This window comes from Rissa tridactyla, chromosome 1, assembly GCF_028500815.1.
Source record: "Rissa tridactyla isolate bRisTri1 chromosome 1, bRisTri1.patW.cur.20221130, whole genome shotgun sequence".
Classification (NCBI taxonomy): domain Eukaryota; kingdom Metazoa; phylum Chordata; class Aves; order Charadriiformes; family Laridae; genus Rissa; species Rissa tridactyla.
In genome coordinates this window covers 92,696,104-92,716,852 of record NC_071466.1, presented here as the reverse complement: position 1 = coordinate 92,716,852, position 20,749 = coordinate 92,696,104, and positions in this window count along the sequence as shown.

Genomic DNA, 20,749 nt, shown 5'->3' with positions numbered 1-20,749 from the left:
GATAAAATAAGGGAAGGAAAGAGCAATAAGAGCACAGAGAGAGGAAGAGGAGATGTGTCCTGACAACATGAAGCACACCTCTGACTGCTGCTGGCTGTAGCTGCTGTTCAGGCAGCAGGCGGGAGCAGCCGGGGATGCTCGCCATCCCTGACCGAGCGTGCGTGAGGCCAGGAGCTACTGAAAATGAAGCTGCAGCACCCTGAGCTCCTTCCTTTCCCTGTGATCTGGCAGGGCCTGACTAAAAATAGCTAAGGTTTTGGCTTTTGCTCTGGCACTGTTCTGTGAAAGCCTCCCCATCCTTCTTCATGGAAGCTCGAGATACCCCAGCCCCCCCCTCCTCCCCGCTCCTTCTGGGTGGGACACCTTATAGCTGTCTTCTATCTCTAACAGTTTCCAACATGACCTTTACTACAGGGGGATTATTCTAAATGCATTTCATTTTATTCTCTCCTCACTTTATTAAAGGTGCAAACTCTGGTGGCCTTTTTGCATGACAAATCTCCGAGGCTGCCACATGATGTCTATTTTCTTTCAACTCCCTTGAGGGGAAATACCTCCCTGTTCCCCCGGGCACGTGAAACGGCTGATTACAGGAGTTAGTACACCCAGCACCCAGGCATACTATATTAAACTGTAATCCAAGGGCACAGAGACTGAGCATTACGAATGGCTAATGACTTTTTCTCATGCTTTTAGTCCACATATGTGATCTTAGTTATTTGTCATTTAAAGGGATCTAGGCAGAAATAGAATTCAAAGCTATTGATTGCAAACACTTTTTTCTTCAAAGAAAACCAATGTGAAACACTGAGAGATAGTGGGCCAACTTATGTTACGGCTTCTTCTCTTTTTTCTCCTTTGTGAAGAGGTTTCAACAGGGATTACAGCTTTATGGTGCAGAAATATGTTTTCCAGGTGAGCTGAAGCAGGACTCATTTGAGGTTTGACAGTCTGTATCAAAGCCTTCCCCCAGCTTAGACAGCACCTGTGGCGCTTTGAAGGCTGTCAGCATCAGCCCAGCTCTGCTCCCATCACACCTGTGGATGTTCAAAAGGGGACAGATCATGATCCCTCCAGTAGCCAACTGGCAGGCCCTCCAGTCTGTCCCAGGCTACTCGACCTACTCTTTGGCCAGTCCAGCCTGATGCTTGCTGGTGACACATGCTGAAACACCCACTCCAGCCGTGGCCCAGAGGCACATGGGCACTAAGACCTGTGGGTCCCTACTTCAGCTGCTGCTACTCAGACACCATTCCCCCCCCCACGCACACAGGAAAATGGTCAGAAACAGAGTTTAATGAGAAAACAAGGACAGTCTGGTCAAGTGCAGGGCAGAGTCAGACAAGCATGGTGACCAGCAACTTATGTACACAACCACCCCCTTTTATCCCTTTTCCCTTCTGTTTTCTCACACTTGCCCCTCCCCTCCCCGATCTTGGGTTCCCTCCCCACCCCAAAACAGCCCATAAAGTCATGTGCAGTCCCAAGATGCTCATCCCATAAAGGGTCCCATCCCGCCACAGGCAGTGACTGGGGGCAAGTCAAAGCTGTCTGAGTGCCTTTTGCTGACCCCATTGTGATGGACGTCCCTCCTGGCCATGGGTCTGGTCACCTCCTGTGATAGCCTGGGGAGGGACAAGAGCAGGGTCATGGTCCTTTCCACCCCTGTGCCTCTGTCCTCTTTTGTGTGTGGGGACACCAGTTCTTCATCCAACACTACCAAATTGTTGTCCTTCATTCAACATAACCCAACAGCACCCAGTTGCTCTAAAGTTCATAGGAGATTTTGGAAATGCCATAAGCAATAAACAAAATGGTGCTCTAATGGAAGGGGAAGGGATATGTTGAGATGAGATGCCACCACCTTCAGCAGTTGCCATCACCTGCCACCAGCGTGTCATGCAGGCAGTCACGCACGTGCCTGGAACGAGGGCAAGTAAAGATTTCTAAAGCAAAAAAGGAAGGATGGAAGAGGTGTGAGGAGAGAGAATATAAGCGGAAGGCAGAGACAAGCTGAGAGGTAGGCTGGTCTCGACCTGCTGCTGACAGAAAGGAGGCAGAGGATGAGGACGGGGCAGAGAAAGGATGGGGAAACCAACAGGAGCAGAATAAATCTGACAAGGAGAACAATGTGGTATGCAGGGCTAATTTCTCATCCACAAATACATGGAAGCATGCAGTGAAGGAGAATGTGAAAAATAAATAAGAAAGTGGAAAAGAAATACATATTAAATGAGGCAGTGCATTCAAATGTGGAAATATAATAGCACAGAACTGAGAGGACCCATGTCAAATAATCTGATTACACTGAAGTAAATTTTCCAGGAATTCGGAGACAAATGGAACTGTACTTAGAAAAGGCAAAACTTATGAAAAACTCAGTGTGACTCTAGTTTGCTGAGTGTGAAGTGAAAAGTAACCCTAAGTCATGTAGTTGGAAAATTTTCTGCACGGGGTACAATATTACATCCACACTGCAGGGTTTGGTAGAAATACCTGTAGAAATCTCCACGTTGGTGGAGCCAGGAGCTCTGCCACTGGCAAGCAGGGAAATTTACCCTCCCTGGGCTCTGCTCCTGTTTCAAAGCAGCGCAGGGGGTGACTAGTATGGAAAGGGAGGTGGGTGGCCAGGAGGACCAGGCGGGCAATCCTGCGCTGTGCCTGCCTCCTCTGCCACAGCACCATCCCTGAGGCACCTTCAGCTCTCATTAAGGTCATTTTAAATGCCTACATGAAACACATTCATAAGAATCCTATATTCATGGTGTCACAGGATGGTTTGGGTGGGAAGGGTCCTTCAACGATCAGGTAGTCCAACCCCCCTGCCATGAGCAGGGACGTCTTTCACCAGACCAGGTTGCTCAAACCCCATCCAACGTGGCCTTGAACACTTCAGGGGTGGGGCATTGCTCTTTCTGCTCTGAAACTTCATTTCATTATCGACTTTAATCTTTGGCAGCTATTAAAATAAAGAGCTGGTAAATAATCGTTCTCTTCACTCGTTAGCCCATATTCCAGCATTTAATTGTTTTTTAATAAATAGCATTAATTTTTTAGCTCTTAGCTTTTATTTTCATTCTTCCAGCTTCACTCTTGAAAATAATTCTCTCTCATCTTCTCCTTCACATCTCACCAGAAAAAGGAGAGAAGCTCAACTTATGACTGAATAATTTCCACAACAAACAGACTTTGAGAGGGAAAGAGGAAAGCGTGATAGACTAGAAGATGATACTCCTGCTGAGAGAGAATCTAAGAAATCTGTTAGAGAAATACTAACAGTTACGTTATAAGAATACTACAGTTTTAGGGTAGACATTAAGAAGAGAACTAAATGCTGCAGGATCCACACAAGAAATTTAGAGAAGTAACTGAAAAATAACTTGAATTCATAGAGAGATGCAATTAATTGAGGCTCATTTGTATTAATTTCACCCCTAGAAGCGCAGAACAATATGAAAATTAAATACTAGGGTTTGTAGGCTGCACACTTTTTTCATGCCAAAAGTCCCTGTGACAAGGCAAATCTGTCTGAAACTGCTAGGATTGCACTGAGGGCTAAGAGAAGAAAAGCAACTTGTTTTTTTTAAAGTAAGCAAAGAACCGCATTGCAATTCATCCTTTAAAAACACTTTAGGAAATGCTATCTTAAAGGTTTCAATTCCCACACGTCATTTTTTCTGGCTGGTTACCTGCAGCCACAGCCCCACTTGGTACGATTTAAAGCCTCTCCCTCTACCCCACGTACACAGCTCCGTCTGTGCCTGCATCTCTGCGCCGCGAATTTGCCACGAGTCTGTCCCCGTCCGGAGTCTCACCCGCTGCTTCTCTAACCCATGCGCTTACATGCTTTCTCTGGCACCTTTGGACACTTCCCAGTGGCTGTAGCTCTTTTTCTTTGGCTGACTTTGTCATAAAACCTGTTGGTGGTGCCTGCCCTCGTATTAGCCTGTCAGTTTATCTATCTGCAACAAAACCGTCCGAAACAAGCGTTCTTTTTTGTCTTCCGCAAGTGCCCCCTCAATGACCTTACACGTCTGACTCCGTGGAGTGCTGCCAGGGAGCTTTGGAAATCACCTATGTATTTTGTCTTAGTAATATCCCAGAAGTAAGTCCAGAGCTCCTGAAAATTAATGAAAGATTTACAGAAGGATCATGGTAACTATATTCATGCATATACACACACATACACAGAAACGCCCCTGATAATAGAGCAGAAATAAGAGAGTCAAATGGGTGGAGACTGGAAAGACATTAAGAGGTCAGGAGGGATAAAGCAGCTTAGGGAAGGATTGGGGTTTGGAATTAAGTTGGAGAGGCTTTTCAAAGGAAAATGATACTTGAGGAGAGGTTAGGGCTTACTGGAGAAGATTTCTGAGGTGAGAATATAGCAGAATAATTAGGACCAAGTGAAGGGGAACATAATGAGATTGGATGGTGAGAAATGCCATTTCGTTGCTGTGACTGAAGGAGTTAGTGTCATAGGAAGTTTCTGGCTATGGACAAGCCAGTCGCATAGACAAATTATCGCCCCCCAGCACATCAATGCGCTAATACAATTTTGTGGTTCAACAGTAGTTTTGCCCTAAAGCAATTGGTTCATAAATTAAGAAAATTCACAAATTAGGAAAAAGCAATTCCCGAACACCTTTCAGCATCCCCTGAAGGCAGGCAGAACTGTGGCCTGATTTCGCTGCCTGTGCTGTTTTGGACTGTATGCCCTCGAGCATCTCTAGCAGCCACCACCTCCGCTGCCCCACCAGCCCCTCTTTTTTCCACCCAGAAACTTTACCCCAGCATTAAAAAAGATGCCTGGGACAGTCACCCAGGATTTCAGGCCACCCGAGGGCTGGCTTGGGCCAGCGGTTCTGACCCGAGGACTGACAAACCCTGAGCCAGAGCACGTGTGCTGTGCAGCCAAGGTGCATCGATTCCTGTGTGCCTGGCGTCAGGCTGGCCTCGGTGTCCTGAGTAGCGTTTCGGGAAGCTCAGCAAAGCCCTGGGTATCCAGAACACCCTGGATTTTACTGTGTATGCACTGTATAAGCATGGACACATAAGTGTCCCAGAATTTCCCTGTGGAAAATATGGAAATCCGCCTGCTGAAAGTAATTTTTCTTCCACAAGATGTTATGGTCTGTTTTTCTGTATATTAATTACATTTTAAGTGCATTTGCTGAAACCTTGTTTTGCTAGGCTTAGTAAGTTATTTCCAGGAAGACGCTCGTTACAGGCAATGGAATGTGAAAATTATTGAAGTCCAGAATATGGTTTTGTTCATTTTTAGCATATGCATTGGCTAGATAATACAAAACCCCAGGGCTTAAGCAATCGCAGAGCTAATGTTTCACAGGAACAGCACAATCTCTTTGTGAAACTACTGCAGATACGGAACGGTGCCTTTTGCCTTTACCACTCATTTAGCACCTTCAAAATGCAGACAGCATTTTCTGATTTGACTTGCGTGCTTATTGGATCCCCACCTGGGATGGTGCTCACCTGGTGAGTGGGGGTAGGAGATCCTTAACCCCTACCATCATCACCAGAGCTGCAAGGACACCAGCCCTGTGGTCCAGGCCACCCCCTGCCACCTGCTCTGCGCTCTCTGGTTAACACCCAGCCATGAGAAGATGGCACTGCTGGAGAAGGCTGGAGGTACAGGGCTCCTTATGAGACCTTGCTCACATCAGCTTATGAAACACACAGAGAAGTATGTGGAGCCTTCTTACTGGGACATGTCATGGTAAAGGCTAACAGTGGCAAATTGCATTCTCTAATATTTTCCTGATGCATGTCAGATGTAGTGACAGAGATTGCTATCATGCATTCACTTGGAGAAACGTACGGCACGACACTAAAGCAACGTCAGAATCGGTGCATTTGCATTTCCCAGTTCCTACTACTCAGGTTCACCCTTTCCTTCCAGCACCAGACCATGAGACACGTGCTGTCTGCACCACCGGTTTGCTGTAGCCTTCCAGAGGGCACGGGGCACAGCAGGTATTTCCAGGATCTTAGGCATGCCAGTTTGAGATCCAATAAAGCCCCTGCTAATAGAAGCTGAGGTCAGAAAGGAAAAACATTGTTCAGTCTGCCACACATTTTTAGGTGTCTTTGTAACCTGTTACCCACATACATATAGATTTCGGTGATGCCTGGCAGCCCTCACTGTTTCTTAAGTGAGAACGGACAGTGCCATTTTGTTACTGGCAAATAATACTGCAACTAATACTAATATTAATACCTAATACAAATAACTAATACTAATACCAGAGCAGGGCTTTACTGCAGGCAGCTTGCTGGAAACTTTCCCTCAAGTGAGGAAAAAAATTAACACAGGTTCAGACACACAAGAGGCAGAAATGCTGGATGTTGGGAAACATCCCATAATGACACCGGTTTGCCTCTTGTATCTCCTTGAGCCTTTGCTTTCTACTGGTGTCTTCTACTGAGGCCAAAGACCCCTTACCCAAACTCGCAGCCCGCTGCTCGGCTGCCCTGTTATATACGTTGTAATGTCACCACCTGTCAGTCTGCATTGCCCTTGCTAGACTTCTAAAATGGTAATTTAATAAAGGGAGGTGATATGAATCATCAAGGAACAATTTGAATTATCATCTGTAGATAATTCATTATGCACACATTTCTTGTGAGATCCTTAAATCAGCAGGGCTTCTTAATCAGGGACTTAAAAATTTTGTCTGTAACAGCTAGAGACTTGACCCATAAATCAACAGCTAGGCCAGCAGGTCCAATTCATGCTTCACATTTTTTTTTCCCTGTGAGAACGAGGCACTTAATTACCACCAAGGTCACAGAAAAGGGGAAAAACCCTGTAACACAGAGTTGGTTTTGACAACGTCAGTTCTGGCAGCGCCTTCTGAAAGCAGAGCGATTTGCAAGCAGAAGGCGAAACCATGGCCGGCGATGCTGCTGCGACATCGCCGTCCTAACAGGATGATCTAAATGAGTGCTGGTACCCTTAGAGTTAGCACAATTTTTCTTCCTCTGTCAGTGGTAGATAATATTTGCCCAAGAGAGACAGTCACACTCTTTGTCAGATTTTTATTAGTAAAAATAACTGGTTATTCTGATATATCTTTCTTTTCTATTCTTCAGCGGAGAAAACACACGGTTTGCATGCTTCCCTTTTGGGGGAGAGGAAGCATTTTGTGCAATTTATGGGAGGAAGCAGATCGTGACTTGACCTGTGCGCCCAGCAGCGGTGCCCGGTGCCCTGGGCCTGGGCTGGAGGCAAGGTGCCTGCCTCCTGCGCCCCATGGCCATGCTGCGGCCGGCCAGCATCGCTAGGGAGGGATGGGCTCGGCTGGACCCACAGCCCTCCCTATAAATGCATTCACCGAGGGGAGAGGTCCAGCCACCTTCATTGTCGGTGCGGATGTCTTCTTCTGCCCCATTTTGACAAACGGGTCTCGTAGAGGGGGCCGCCAGGGGACCAGGAGTAGCACAGCCAGAAGAAATACGCGTGGAGCACAGCTCTCTAAAGTGCATTAGCCTACCTTACGATTTCAATCTCTTATTTTCATGAAATGGCATGGATTTAGCAAGCATATAAACCCCTGCAATTTGAAAAGGAAGTATAGGTTTATAAATCCACACTTACCCAGCTAAGTAAACGGCCTGGCTTTCAGAAGTGCTAAGCCGCTGCCAGATTCCCCTGAGGGGAAGAGCACTGAATATCTGGTGCCTCTGAAAGCCAGGTGATAAATTTCAGAGTTTTGCAAACTCTGGGCCTAGGGTTTTGCTAATCAATAGTCGTCGCTCAGATATAATGAGCTGTCTAATAGCACCTAGTTTGGATGATGGATGCTCGTCGGATCCTGGAACAGAGAAATTAACCAACTGGCCACATTTATTGGACTGAATTCAGCAAATCAGAAATAAATAATTAGTTCTGTTAATACTCATTTGAAATAGAGTGAGGGTTTTGGGCATGGTTGGTTTTCCCTTGTTTTTCTTTTTTCTCTTTCTGGCAGTGCAGGCAATGCAGTTCATTAGGGTTGGGAAGTGCCTGAATTCTGGTCCAGCTTTCGTAACGGGCGGCTGAGCAATGCAGACCCCCAAGGAGAGGGGGAGGAAACCGCTCTGCCCTCCAGGAAAAGAAAATTTCTGTGAAGAGTGACCCCACTGAGACATCTTGGCAACCGCTGCATTCCGACACTAGGAATCTCTGTGTCCAAAATTTTCAAGGGTTCAGCAGACTTGGAGTCCTCCTGAACTTTGCACTGGAGGAGATGGTGTCTCCTTTTATGTTTTATACAACAAAGAACATACCTTTTTTTGTTCACAAGTATTAATAATTGTTGCTCTTTTTTATATAATAAGAGTCATAAACTAAACTCATCATGAAAACACGGCTGGCTTTCAAGCATGATTAGTTAAATACGTTTTCACTGGTGGCAAAGGCATTCAAAAACATTTGGGCTGTATCGTATACATAAGGTCAGCCTTTCCATGAAACTAACTCCACTTGTATGTACGGCTTGGGAATTTGTTACAGGTGGTTTTCCAAGGTACCCTTGGATAACAGATTTTTACTCTCAGTGAGGGTGCACCAGAGAAAAGGAGACTGTAAACTAGCTGTGCCCCGGCTCCAGAGGGAGAGAGGACCGTGTTGCTATTTTAATTTCTTCCTGGTTGCTATATGGTAATTTGATTGTGTTATTTGACTTCGGCATGTGATTCTGTCTATTTTTCCCAAACTCCAATATGGGAGAAGTAAAAAGACGAGACATTTGTTTCAGGGCTCAGTCGGTTTTGAACGTGCTGTGCTCATTAAATGAGTGTGTTCTTGGCCAGAAAGCAGCAATCACGTCAGCAGGTAGGATTCATCTCACTGTCAGATAACGGAGGGAAGATGTTTGATGTTTTGCAAGGTACAGGCAAGTGGCTCCGGCATTCAGAGAGTGACTGAAGGAGGCATAAAGTCGTCAAGCGTCTGCCTTACCTGTATGGCTGCTGTCAGCGAGAAGCTGCCTGTCCAGAAGCGAGGGCTTGAAAGATTACATGCAGCACTATAAACCGATGATGCCTCCATCTGAGGAACTCAATCTGAGTTGTTCCAGCTTAAGTAGCTACTTTTTACTAGCAAAGGTGCATTTCTTAAAAAGGCACCGCTGTATTTACTTTTATTAGCTGCCAGGAGACCACATCCAACACGCTACGAAGTGTCTCGCACTAGGTAAAACACAAACCAAATCTTTCCTCCTCAAGTACTAAGTTGATTAATGCAATTATTTCTAGGTGTGTTTGAATGGTAAAACCAGGTTGGCTCCATTTCTTTGCGTTATTACTACTGATACCTGCTTCTCTTCAGGCAAGACGCCGGAAACAGCGAGGAGAGGGCTCCCTTGCCTGGGAGCCGTGCTGTACAGCAACGCAGCAGCGCTCGAAGCCCACAAAACCCCAGCACGAGATATGGGATTTGCCCGACGCAGCGGCGTGGGCCTCACTCGCAGCCCCTCGGGAGGTGGGATGCTAAATGGGCTGCTTCTCTGCTGCAGGGAACATTTGCCACACTCCTCCTCCACCATGAATCCGGACATTTTTCCAGTCCTGGCATCTCTGTACGCTTCCCCTAAATGCCCCGGGGGCACTTGGAAGCCCTGGGTACCTGGACACGGGGAGACAAATTCCGCTGGCTTTGTTCGTTTTAACTTGTTTCAGGCTGTCTTCAGTTCCAGAGAGATGTAATGGTAAACCAAAGCAGACTGCAAAGTCAGCTATTTTTTTTTTTTGATGCGGCTTTTCAAACAAACGTTTGAAGAGAAAGCAAGAAAAGCACGAAGTGCAATTTTAAGGGTAGAAATCAGATGTTTTTCTGGTTGCTTAACTTACCTGGACCAGAGGGCTGTGAAATGAACAGCCCCAGGTGGGTCTGACCGACAGGGCTCCGGAGCTGGCGTGGGGCTGTGCGACTGATTCCAGGAGAGGGGGACGCCCTCTCCCCCGCTGCCTTGTGTAAACCTGAAATTATTCCTTTACCTCTTAAAAAAACTGCCTTTCTGGAGTAAATAGCATTCGTCACTAGCAGGAGGGGATGCTGACACTCCTTTTTTCTTACAGCTGGCATCACTCATGTATGTGCGGTCGGACTATCAGACCGAGCAGAAGGGCTAGCTTACAGAAGTCGTATCAGCACATTTGATTCCATAACACATTTTTTATCATTAAAGAAATAAGTCTCCTAAAAAATCCCACTTCAGCCATCAGCAAAATATTTTACCTACTAACAAACAACTGCATCTTGCTGCTGTGCAGCATTCAGAAAGCATTAAGTCAGGCCATTAGAATTCATTAGATTCTCTTAAAAATCACAACGGGCATATTATCACGTAGGCACACCCACTTACACACACACATTGTTCTCGTCCCAGGGAACGCTCCCTGTCACCTTTCTTAACAATCAGGCACACCAGGAGCATCTTTGATTTTAATGAACTCAAGATTTTCCCATAACTGCCCGTCTCCAGGGCTCCGAGAAAACAAACGCTCAGGAACGGGGCTCATTTGGCTGCGCTGTCACAGTCCGTATCGGCTATTACAATCTCGTTCCCACAACACGCACTTAACAGCATTGGGGAGCCTCGCCGTTATGTCACGCATAGATCAAAAGAGGTTCAAAAGCCTTCCGCAAGTTTTAAGGCTTAGCCCTGCTGGTAATAACATCAACGATGAAATTGCAATTGTGTTTGAAAGGAGCAACAGCAGGCACCTTGGGTCTCATCCTGGGAAGTACGGAGCTGCCGCAGCCCCCAGTAAGTCCAAGGAGAGTGGTTCAGCGCCACGCAAAAGCACATCCTTATTTATTAACAATGTATTTACCAGGTAGTCCAATTAAACTTGACAGCCTGTTTACAGAGGCTTTCTGCCCAGCAGCAGCTATACGGGTATCAGCCAACAAACTGGAACACAGCAGCAAACAGAGCAAAAGGTGCTGGTGTCTTCATCGGTTGAGCTGTACATCGTTCACAAACATTGATACGAGTCCAATAAAGGTCACAGCGCATTTATATATCTAGCTTTAGGTGAAAGAACACCAAAGCCTTTTTATGCTGACAATGCTTCCCAAAATTTATTGTGACCTTCAAGAACCTGAAAATATTCTGCACCATCATCATCTCGGGGTCAGTATACATTCAATATTCATTAAAAAAAGAAACTGCACGGGTGACAGAAATCTATGGTATAGATTAGCTGCTGAGATTTCTGAATTCCCAAATCATCTGCCAGGGAAGCAGCCAGCAGAGAGGAGAGGGGGAAGCAGAAAGCTTTGGCAATTATCTTGTCCATGTTAGTTATGCCTCCAGTTACAGTACACAAGTGGCCATAGCTACTTCTATAACCACTCAACTCTCATTCTATCTATTCACTCCTCCCCAGCACCATGTCTTTGAGATCACGAGCAGACCAGACAAGCTTCCCCCTCTCATGTCCTTGGACGATTTCTTACTTTGCTTGTGCTTAACTCCTGTCATCTCTCTGATACCTGAAAGCCTCCGATGGGGTTTGGCCTGACTCCGGCACGGTGCTCAGCAGCACAGGAGCTGGGGTTTCCCCGGGTGGAGAGGACTCCACACGTCCAGAGATGTGATCCACAGCCTGACCATTTCAAACTCTGTTCCTTTCTAATTCTTTTTGTGCCTTCACTCCGCAAGCAGTACTGCATTCTTGTTTCCATCGCTTTCCTTCCTGTCATTTCTCCAGCGTATTTTACGTCTAGCCTTTTCATTTTTAAGTTCTGTAACTCGCCAATTACAGTGACTGCTTCATATGAGTTAGATCTTACCTACTTCATTATTTCACCAAAGCTGGGGCTCCTGGCAGTGTTAATTATATCAAAGGCAGTTGTTCATATTAATGTACAACATGCTTAGTTTGATTGGGAGGGGAGGTTGTTTTTACTGTATGTTTAGAAAACATGCTTACACTAAATCTATTTAAATCAAGCAAATCATGATGTGAGACAAATCTAGAGGTTTCTGGGCTGAGCCAGAATGACCAGGGATTGTGCTGCTTCTGGAACGGCACGAAAGCACATCTCGATTTTCCTGGTCTGTGTATTTTTTGTGCAATTTTTATTCTCCTATTACTCTGAGTTCTTCTTCTTAGTTTTCACCTTTGTATTTGAGAATCCCTATCACTTTGTTAAATGCATCTCTCACTAGACCTTTTTACTTTAAAACACGTTAAAATCTAGTTGCTTATTTGTTTATATAAATCTAACTTTATGGAAAATAAACAGTACAACAAAATGCCAGCCACGGGTGTACAAAGGGTATAAATGGTTAAATCACATTGCTGGAAAGGTAAATGGAGACAAGTACAGAAAACAGAGCAGTAACAATAGTGTAGCAGCATATTTTAAGAGAGGTAACATGTAGCTAGTCAATTAATGAACTCCAGTAATCATCCGCTTTCTTTACTTTCTGTGGTATGTATTTTCTTGCTTAGCACATTGCATGGTTCATTCTGCACCGCTGTTTTTCAATGAGTTGAGTGCCTTTTCAAAAAGCCTTAATTTTGAGAAAGAAACACATCTTTTTAGTAGATTTGCATATTGTTGTCTGGATTAAATACTTATCTGTCTGTTATTGTTCTTGAATTCTTATGCTACTTTGTATCAGTACGATACAAATAAGAATTTACAGTGTCAGAATGAGCAAGCTGAGGAGAATTTAACCTTTTGCTGTATTTTACTATAACTTAGAGATGGGTTCTTGAATATAAACCTAATTTCAGTTCTCAAAAACTATAAAATCACAGAATCACAGAATCTTCAGAGTTGGAAGGGACATCTAGAGATCATCTAGTCCAACTCCCCTGCTAAAGCAGGATTGCCTAGAGCACATCCCTCAGGGCTGCATCCAGGCGGGTCTTGAAAGTCTCCAGAGAAGGGGACTCCACAGCCTCCCTGGGCAGCCTGTTCCAGTGCTCTGTCACCCTCACTGTAAAGAAGTTTTTCCGTGTATTTGAGCGGAACTTCCTATGTTGTAACTTGTGCCCGTTGCCCCTCGTCCTGTCACTGGGAACCATTGAAAAGAGTCTGGCACCATCCTCTTTCAACCCACCCTTTAGATACTTGTATGCCATAATAAGGTCTCCCCTCAGCCTTCTCTTCTCCAGGCTAAAGAGTCCCAGCTCTCTCAGCCTTTCCTCATAAGGGAGATGCTCCAGTCCCTCAATCATCTTGGTTGCCCTTCGCTGGACTCGCTCCAGTATTTCCCTGTCCCTCTTGAACTGGGGAGCCCAAAACTGGACGCAGTATTCCAGGTGTGGCCTCACCAGTGCAGAGTAGAGGGGGAGAATGACCTCCTTTGACCTACTGGCCACACTCTTCCCTATGCAGCCCAGGATTCCATTGGCCTTTTTGGCAACAAGGGCACATTGTTGGCTCATGGATAATTTACTGTCTACCAGGACCCCCAGATCCTTCTCCTCAGAACTACTTCCCAGCAGGTCCACCCCTAACCTATACTGGTGCTTAGCGTTCTTCCTCCCCAGGTGCAGGACCTTGCACTTGCTTTTGTTGAACCTCATTAGGTTCTTCTCTGCCCAGCTCTCCAGCCTGTCCAGGTCACGCTGGATGGCAGCACGGCCCTCCAGAGTGTCAGCCACCCCTCCCAGTTTGGAAGTCTTATTATAATTGAGTTCACGATAAGTGTAGTTTTAAGCATGTTCTCCTTTTCCAGACAGTATTTCAAGAAGTCTCTGGATGACTGTTGCCACTGGCCTGATCCCCATTCAGGTGGCTGGCCATTGGCAGCAGCCAACAGGCAGTGTCATGGCTCCCCGTGACGGGAGCCTGGTCCTACTGGAACTAGGTGATCTTCAAGGTCCCTTCCAACCTAAACATTTCTATCATTCTATGATTCTGTGAAATAAATGGGCAGCTTGCATGTGTTTTTAAAGATAAGGGACTAATGAATAAGAGATCTGTAGTCCATGAGAGGGCTAGCAAATATCTATACAAGAGTATTCTGGTATTGTACGGTGCAGACACACAGACTAGGGCATTTCCAAGTACAGAACTCAAAGGTACACAATGTATCCCCAGCCAACAGGGGTTGACATATGCAGAAAGCTGTAGCTTGCCAAAGAGGGCATGGGGCTGCTGGATCCCAAATGTGCTGTTTGACCGCTACCTCTTATATCCCCCTTGTGAAGACATGTCTCCAGCAAGAAGCCACGCTCTGTGCCCAACACTAGGCAAATTGAAGTTGGTCTCTACAGAGTTGGGATTACAGGCAAACCAGAGGGGTCACGTGATGCCAGCAGTAATTGGCCTCATCCTGGAGTGCCAATACTGGGTTAGTGTCCCTGGACTACCCAGGATGGCTACTGTTGTCACCGCTATGCCAGTACCAATTGATGTGAGAGTAGCCACTGGGAGAGGCAGATCCTGGAAGACGCCACCAAGATGACCTGCCTTTGGCCAGACTGAATTTGATGGGATCTTTGCTCAGAAGTGCAGCTCAAACTGATCTGGGCCGATGACTGGCTTTTGCTAATGCTGTCTTTGAAGGTGTATGTATTCAAAACAACAAGCGAAGCAGCTGATGAACATTCTGGATATGGCTTTGACTTTATCCACACTTTCTTCTACCCTGGCGTATTCCTAATTCATATTACATTAAGGAAGTTTAGCGTTATTTTATTATAGCGTCTTTCATTGGAAGTTTTCTCTTGGGTATGAAGAGATAATCCACATGAATATTTTTTTTTCCATTATGGGCCACATTATTAAGTCCATTATTGTATTTTAATTGTTGTTATTATAGCACATTAAGTACTTTGACATGGGTTAGAGATAGTTTGTTAATAACACTAAAACACTAAAAGCTGTGTTTCTATTCCGGTTGATGTTGAAGCTTTCAAAATTGTACTCATTCTGTCACATAGCTTGGGATCACAAATCTGGCATTATCCTACTGCCTTTTATAGTGCTTCTAACTTCCCTAATAATCTGCTGTTTCAACAATGGCCCTATATATCACTGAAGCAGAGGTGACGCAGAACAATATATCATGTCTGGTTACAGCCATTGGCTGTGTCGAACAAAATTTTATCCTACCCCAAAAGTCTGAATGACTTCAGCTTTGATATTTAAACGAGTATCGACAGAGTAACTCTCAAGATATTTATAGAGTTTAAGCTTAGCAAGTTGTGGGGCTTATTTACAGTCTGTTGGGGTGTTTTTTTCCAGTATTTGTTTCAGATGCCTTTGTGGCTCCACATCCTCAGCAGAACTGTAAACACCTTTATCATCAACAAATCCTTTCCTGCAACACCCTGCATGAATTAACAGGCTGACTTTGTCAGCCACAGTATTTCTATTTCTATTCATCATAGACAGATTTGCAGCTTTCTGTCCTGTGTCATGTTCCAGGTTAAACAGAATTGAAGAACGGCAAAAAGTACAGGCACCTTCCTTTTTTAAAAAAAACTAAGCAAGCTGCTTTACAGTGAAATATAGTAAATGGGGAGCCTCTGATTAACATGTGGGCTGAGCTCTCTTTCAAGATAGGACTTTACTTCACAAAGGCTAAGATGAAACACCTAGTAAGAATTTCCATCAGTATAGAGTTTAGGCTTGTATTCAATACTTACGTATGAGTCTCGACTTAAGCAGACGGAGGTTATATCTATACTATTTAACACCATAAGACATTCCTGGGCATTGCAACTTAATCAGGTATGCTTTTAAATTATTACGTCAGCCTCTGGGGCAGTTTTGGCCAAGGGTAACTCATACTCTCTGTACTCCTTATCCTCAGGCTATGAGTTAGGACAGGTCAGTGATCAACCCCGCGATACAGTTTGTAAATGACTACCCTGCTTGGGAGGCTAAGAAAGACCAACACCGTGGATGCAGATTCTTCTCTGCTGACTCACTCCATTTCCAGAGTGTATTCCTTGGAACATTTAATTTGTAAACAGAGATGTAGCCAGCTAGTCCTGTTGAAATGATGGCCATTTTAGCAGGTGGCTTATATGAAATCTCCTAATGTTTTCTACAGAAGCCCAAGCCGCGGAAATGAATGAGACAGCCTATTTTCCAGCCAGAATGTGGAAAGACCATTCCCATCAGCTTCAGTGAGAGATGGATCAGGTCTTGTAGGCAGAAAGCCATAGACAAGCAAAGCAACAAGGAAAACCAATCTTTTTTCTCTGTGAGATTGCCAATACAAGCGTGTTATTCATGAAACTCAAACAGCTCACATAAACTTCTGAAAGTCTGGGAGGGAACTATCTGAATTGGACTATTTGGCACTTACACACCTCACCCAAAATACTACAAACCGGATCAGTGTAGCTCAGTCCCAGCTCTTGAGTCACGGTCAGGTCAAACTTAGCCCTTACACCCAGGGACTCTGTTTTGTGACCAGTGGCGAGGTAGTGCGGACACGGGGACTGCTCTTGTCTTGAGAGAAAACAAGCCAGTGGTGAAAGTCCATTTCACCATGTTTTTCCAGGATCCAGCTGAAAGTTCAACCCTTTCCCAACCGTGAGGGGAGTCTAATTCATGCCGTGCTGTGAGTTTTCCTTCTCTCACTTCTTCGAGTGTGCTTTTTCATAGCTCTCTGTCACACAGCAGTGTTGATGTGCAAGGAGTCAGGCAGGTGGACCCTGCCTGGGCTCTGTCATTAGCCAGTGTGAAGCGCTTAAATATGCCGAAAACCTACCCCTGTTGTTTGTTCACAGAATTGTTAAAGAAGTGATGTGATCAACTGCACGGATATCTCTGACCGCATTGCTCTTCTTGACTTTAATTTCTGTCTTCTTACCCCACTTCATGCTGTCCCTACAAAAAATGCAATAACCTTTGATACCGGTGAGAGAAGTTAAGGCTACAGGACTGTTCATCACAGTTCAATGAGATTCAAGGGGCACTGCACAGAGGGGCTTTCTTACAGATTTCTATCAAACTGACACCAATCAGTGTAATTTGTGCCAGCAGCACAGCTGTGTATTGACTATGGGTTTTCTTTCAAGGGGAGAAACGCTACTCCACTACATATTCTCACCTAACACCTTCAGAAATGCAGGGCAGAGATTAGGTATAAATTGCTATTTGTCCTAGAATTTATGTGTAGATAACAGTGTATGTAAGCCTTTAACTATGTGAAATAGATGAATTAAACATGACATATGCAGATAAAGCAAGTCAACAGCTATTTGGTTGCACATTTTTATGGACTGTCACATACTTTTCTAGGCATAGGTATTTCAGTTGACTCTGTAAGGTAAGTCTTACTCTCTTGGGCTTTTTCTTTTTCAGAGGAGTGTTTCTCCTGTTATCCCATGTGAGAAATTTTACTTCTCCTCAGATAATTTACTCCATTCCAGGGAAGACTGAGGGGTGTCAGGGTGGCAGCCACTGCGACTAGTGATGGCAGTGCTGGAGCAGTGCCACAGTCCATGAATCCCCAGATGAATTACCAGTTTCTCTGAGCTTCTGTCTAGGTTGGTTTATTTGGTTGGTTGTTTTTTAACATAAAACTGATTGAAAACGGCTCTCAAAAATCTTTTCTCAGCAATATGGTGCATGGTAGTCCACAGACTACAGCTGCATCGACGGGACCCTATGGGTATTTATGGAGAGCAAGAAGCAGTCCTTCTTTCTTTTTCAAGGTCTCGTTCTTTTCTGTGTGGAGGACGACTCATTTTGACTTCTGGATAAACTCAGCATTGGGAATGGAAGTATTTTGCTAAGTCAGGTGCTTTCACTTCCCTGCAGAGGAATTTTTTTTTTTATCATCCTGATGACCTTCCCATAACCTTCAGAGCATTTTTTTTCCATGTTGTAGCACTGGACTCCGAGAGCTTCTCAGTTTTAATTCTCGGTCTGCTAGAGGGGTCTTCTTTACCATCAGGAGGTCAATTAATACTCCAAATCTCCATTTCCCCACAAACATCAAGCAGTGTTGTGGTAATAATTGGGAGTTTTTGATGGAGCTCTCATTAGCAGCAGCTTCATTAAAATTTTATTTAAAAAAAAAAAAAGAAAAAAAAGAGGGGCTTCCAGCTGACATTAGAAAAGAGTATTTTATGCAGAGGAGACAAAGATTCTGAGAGCAGGGGGTTGGAAATAGATGATCTTTAAGGTCCCTTCCAACTCTAACCATTCTATGATTCCGTGACCTGTCTCTGACCTGGCCCTGTACAGCACGCTTGGTTAGCTTGCTGACGCCTACTCGGGCAGCCGTGGCACACAGGCTTTTTCCTCACGCCATGAGCTCCGTGCATCCCCAGTGCCGGCGCCGATGGTTCCCAGCTGCACGGCAGAGGTGGGCTGCCCAGAACCACATCACAAATGCTGGGACCCTATTTATTTTGGTGGGTTGCAAAAAGGGCTGTAAATATGCCATGCTTCCAAAACCAGTTCCCAGTGCAACGAGAAGGCTTTTCTTTTCTCTCTCTCACCCACTTATTTATTATTTTTTCCCCCTTTCTGTAGCAGCAGGTAAGACAGCCCTCCCAGGCAGAGGCAACCTGCCCCAGGAGCGTGACCCAGTGGAGGAGGAACAAGGAGCAGCGGCTGCATCAAAGGCAGCCAGCTTTTCACCCTCACAGTACGGCATGCTTTTAATTGAAAAAGGAGGCCTTAACGGGCCCAGGGAACCGCTCAGAGCCTGCTTCCAAAAGGTACCGAGCGGTGACTCAAGGCCAGCACGTATTTTTCTGTTCCCTGCGTTTCGGCTTGAGGCAGCTCTGTGCTTCTCAGGGGCTGCTCGGGACCCACCAGCTCTGACTTCCAGGTGCCGTGTCCCGACAGAAGTCAGCGTGGCAGCCAAGTACTAAGAGGCACTAATAACGTTGTTATGCTTTGCAATCAGCTACTAGATTTTGCTTCTGACAGTCAGTTGGCAGGGGTCTTTTTTCTGAGTGTACCGGCACCCCTTGCTGACCAGCACGCTCGTCTTCAACACAGCACACACACCAGGGCGTCTACAAGGAAAATCTGTGATTTTTCTGTGCAGCAGGAGAATATACTGGAGTGTTAGGCCATAGAATCAGATGAAAGCAAAAAGAGGAAAGTGCCTGAAATATTATATTTTAATGTGTTTAAAAGTATTCTTAATCCGACAACTCGCAATATTCACATAAGCAGCAGGAATGAACTCTTAATGTTTTTGATTTCAGTGCCAGTCAGTTTTGGCGTGTGCCAACAGACGAGCTTCCCTGGCATCTCGTCAGGATGGGCCTTTATTCCCTGCCCTGTTTCTAAAGGGCTCCTCCTTTCTCCTCCTCCTTCCCCTGCTCTCTGTCCACATGGAAATTCATTTAAAAGGCAAAATAGCCAGAATGCCCTTTTACTGGAACTGTGTGTGGACTTCTTTCAAAACTCCCTTTAGAGCTCACTCATGGTTAATTAAAATCCTCTCATTCTGAGGAACCAGTTTCTGAGGTGGCATTGCCCTTGTTTTGCTGCCCTGCATACCCCCAATAAAGAGAGGATAAAGTAAATTCCAGGGCATCTGTGGCATCTGTAGCAAATCCCCCAGAAGGACAAAACAATTGCTGAGCAATATCTACACCATTCTAGCTTCTTGCTACGTTCAAATACTTAATGACAGCTAAAAAATATCCCCTGAGTGCAACGTCTGAGGAATATCGCAGTAAATCGTGCTTATCTGCATTGTTGCTGCTTTCTGCAGTATTGTTTTCTATAGCGAAAAAGTAATTCTTCCTAAAAGCAATATTGCACAATTCATAACTGAAGGACCAGAAGGTGTTCTTGTGCAGTTATGCCGTGTTTGTGCTTTTATCGAGTCGGTTCTGGCCTGATGCAGGTCTGTGAGTGGCAAGTGCTATAAAAGGGCCATGGGGGACAGTCATCTTTCCTGGGTCTGCCGGGTGACATGCTGTCGTGTGCCTGAACTCTCTTGGCTGCCCAGCCTCCCTCCGCTGCCCTCTCCATGTGCTCCGGTCTGGGCACATCACACGCTACTGGGGAGGTCTGGTGAGGCTCCTCACCTGCACCGGGCTCTGCATTCGCTCTTTGCCGTGTTTTGCATCCCTCGGCCTCCGTCATGGCTCTGCTGGGCCTCTTGGCAGGTAGGGGTGGGAAGCATCGGTAAGGATTCAGTACCCGATCACATCCAGCAGGACGGATTCAGTACCCGCTCACACACGTCACTTTACGGGAGGATTAAAATGCAGCAGCTCTAATAAACTGGATTGGTATGCCTGGGCAGTCTTTTGAGGGATGCCAGAGGCTGATGGTGAGGTCAGATATCACCAATATCTGCATAGACACATGCAATTTCTGACAATACAGGCTCCGAAGGCATGGTTTTGGGACATCAGCAGGAATTAATCTTGTGGGTAAGCAGGGAAATACACCAAGATGCTTTAAGATGTGCTTTTCCTGGAGATACGCAGCAGCCTGCCTTAGAGTAATCACTTCTCAAAATCAACTTGTAATAGCAATCATTGCATTTAGCTTTTGCTTTGTTTGAACCTCGTGCTGGGAAAGAGTAAGAGGATTTGGATAAAAGCCTAAACCCGATTAATCTCTTAGGCTTTTATGTTTCCTCAATTTGACTTTGTTTTCTTAGTGTATTTTACATATAAAATTCTTTTATCTAGGGAAGATAAGTTTACATTATTTTGCTATCCCTGCTATTTCCTAAAGCAGGATGAGGCAGTCCATAGATCTGTAATGCCATTCAGTGGTCGCAGGTTATACAGCATTCAGCCTGAAGCACACGTCACTGATGGCATT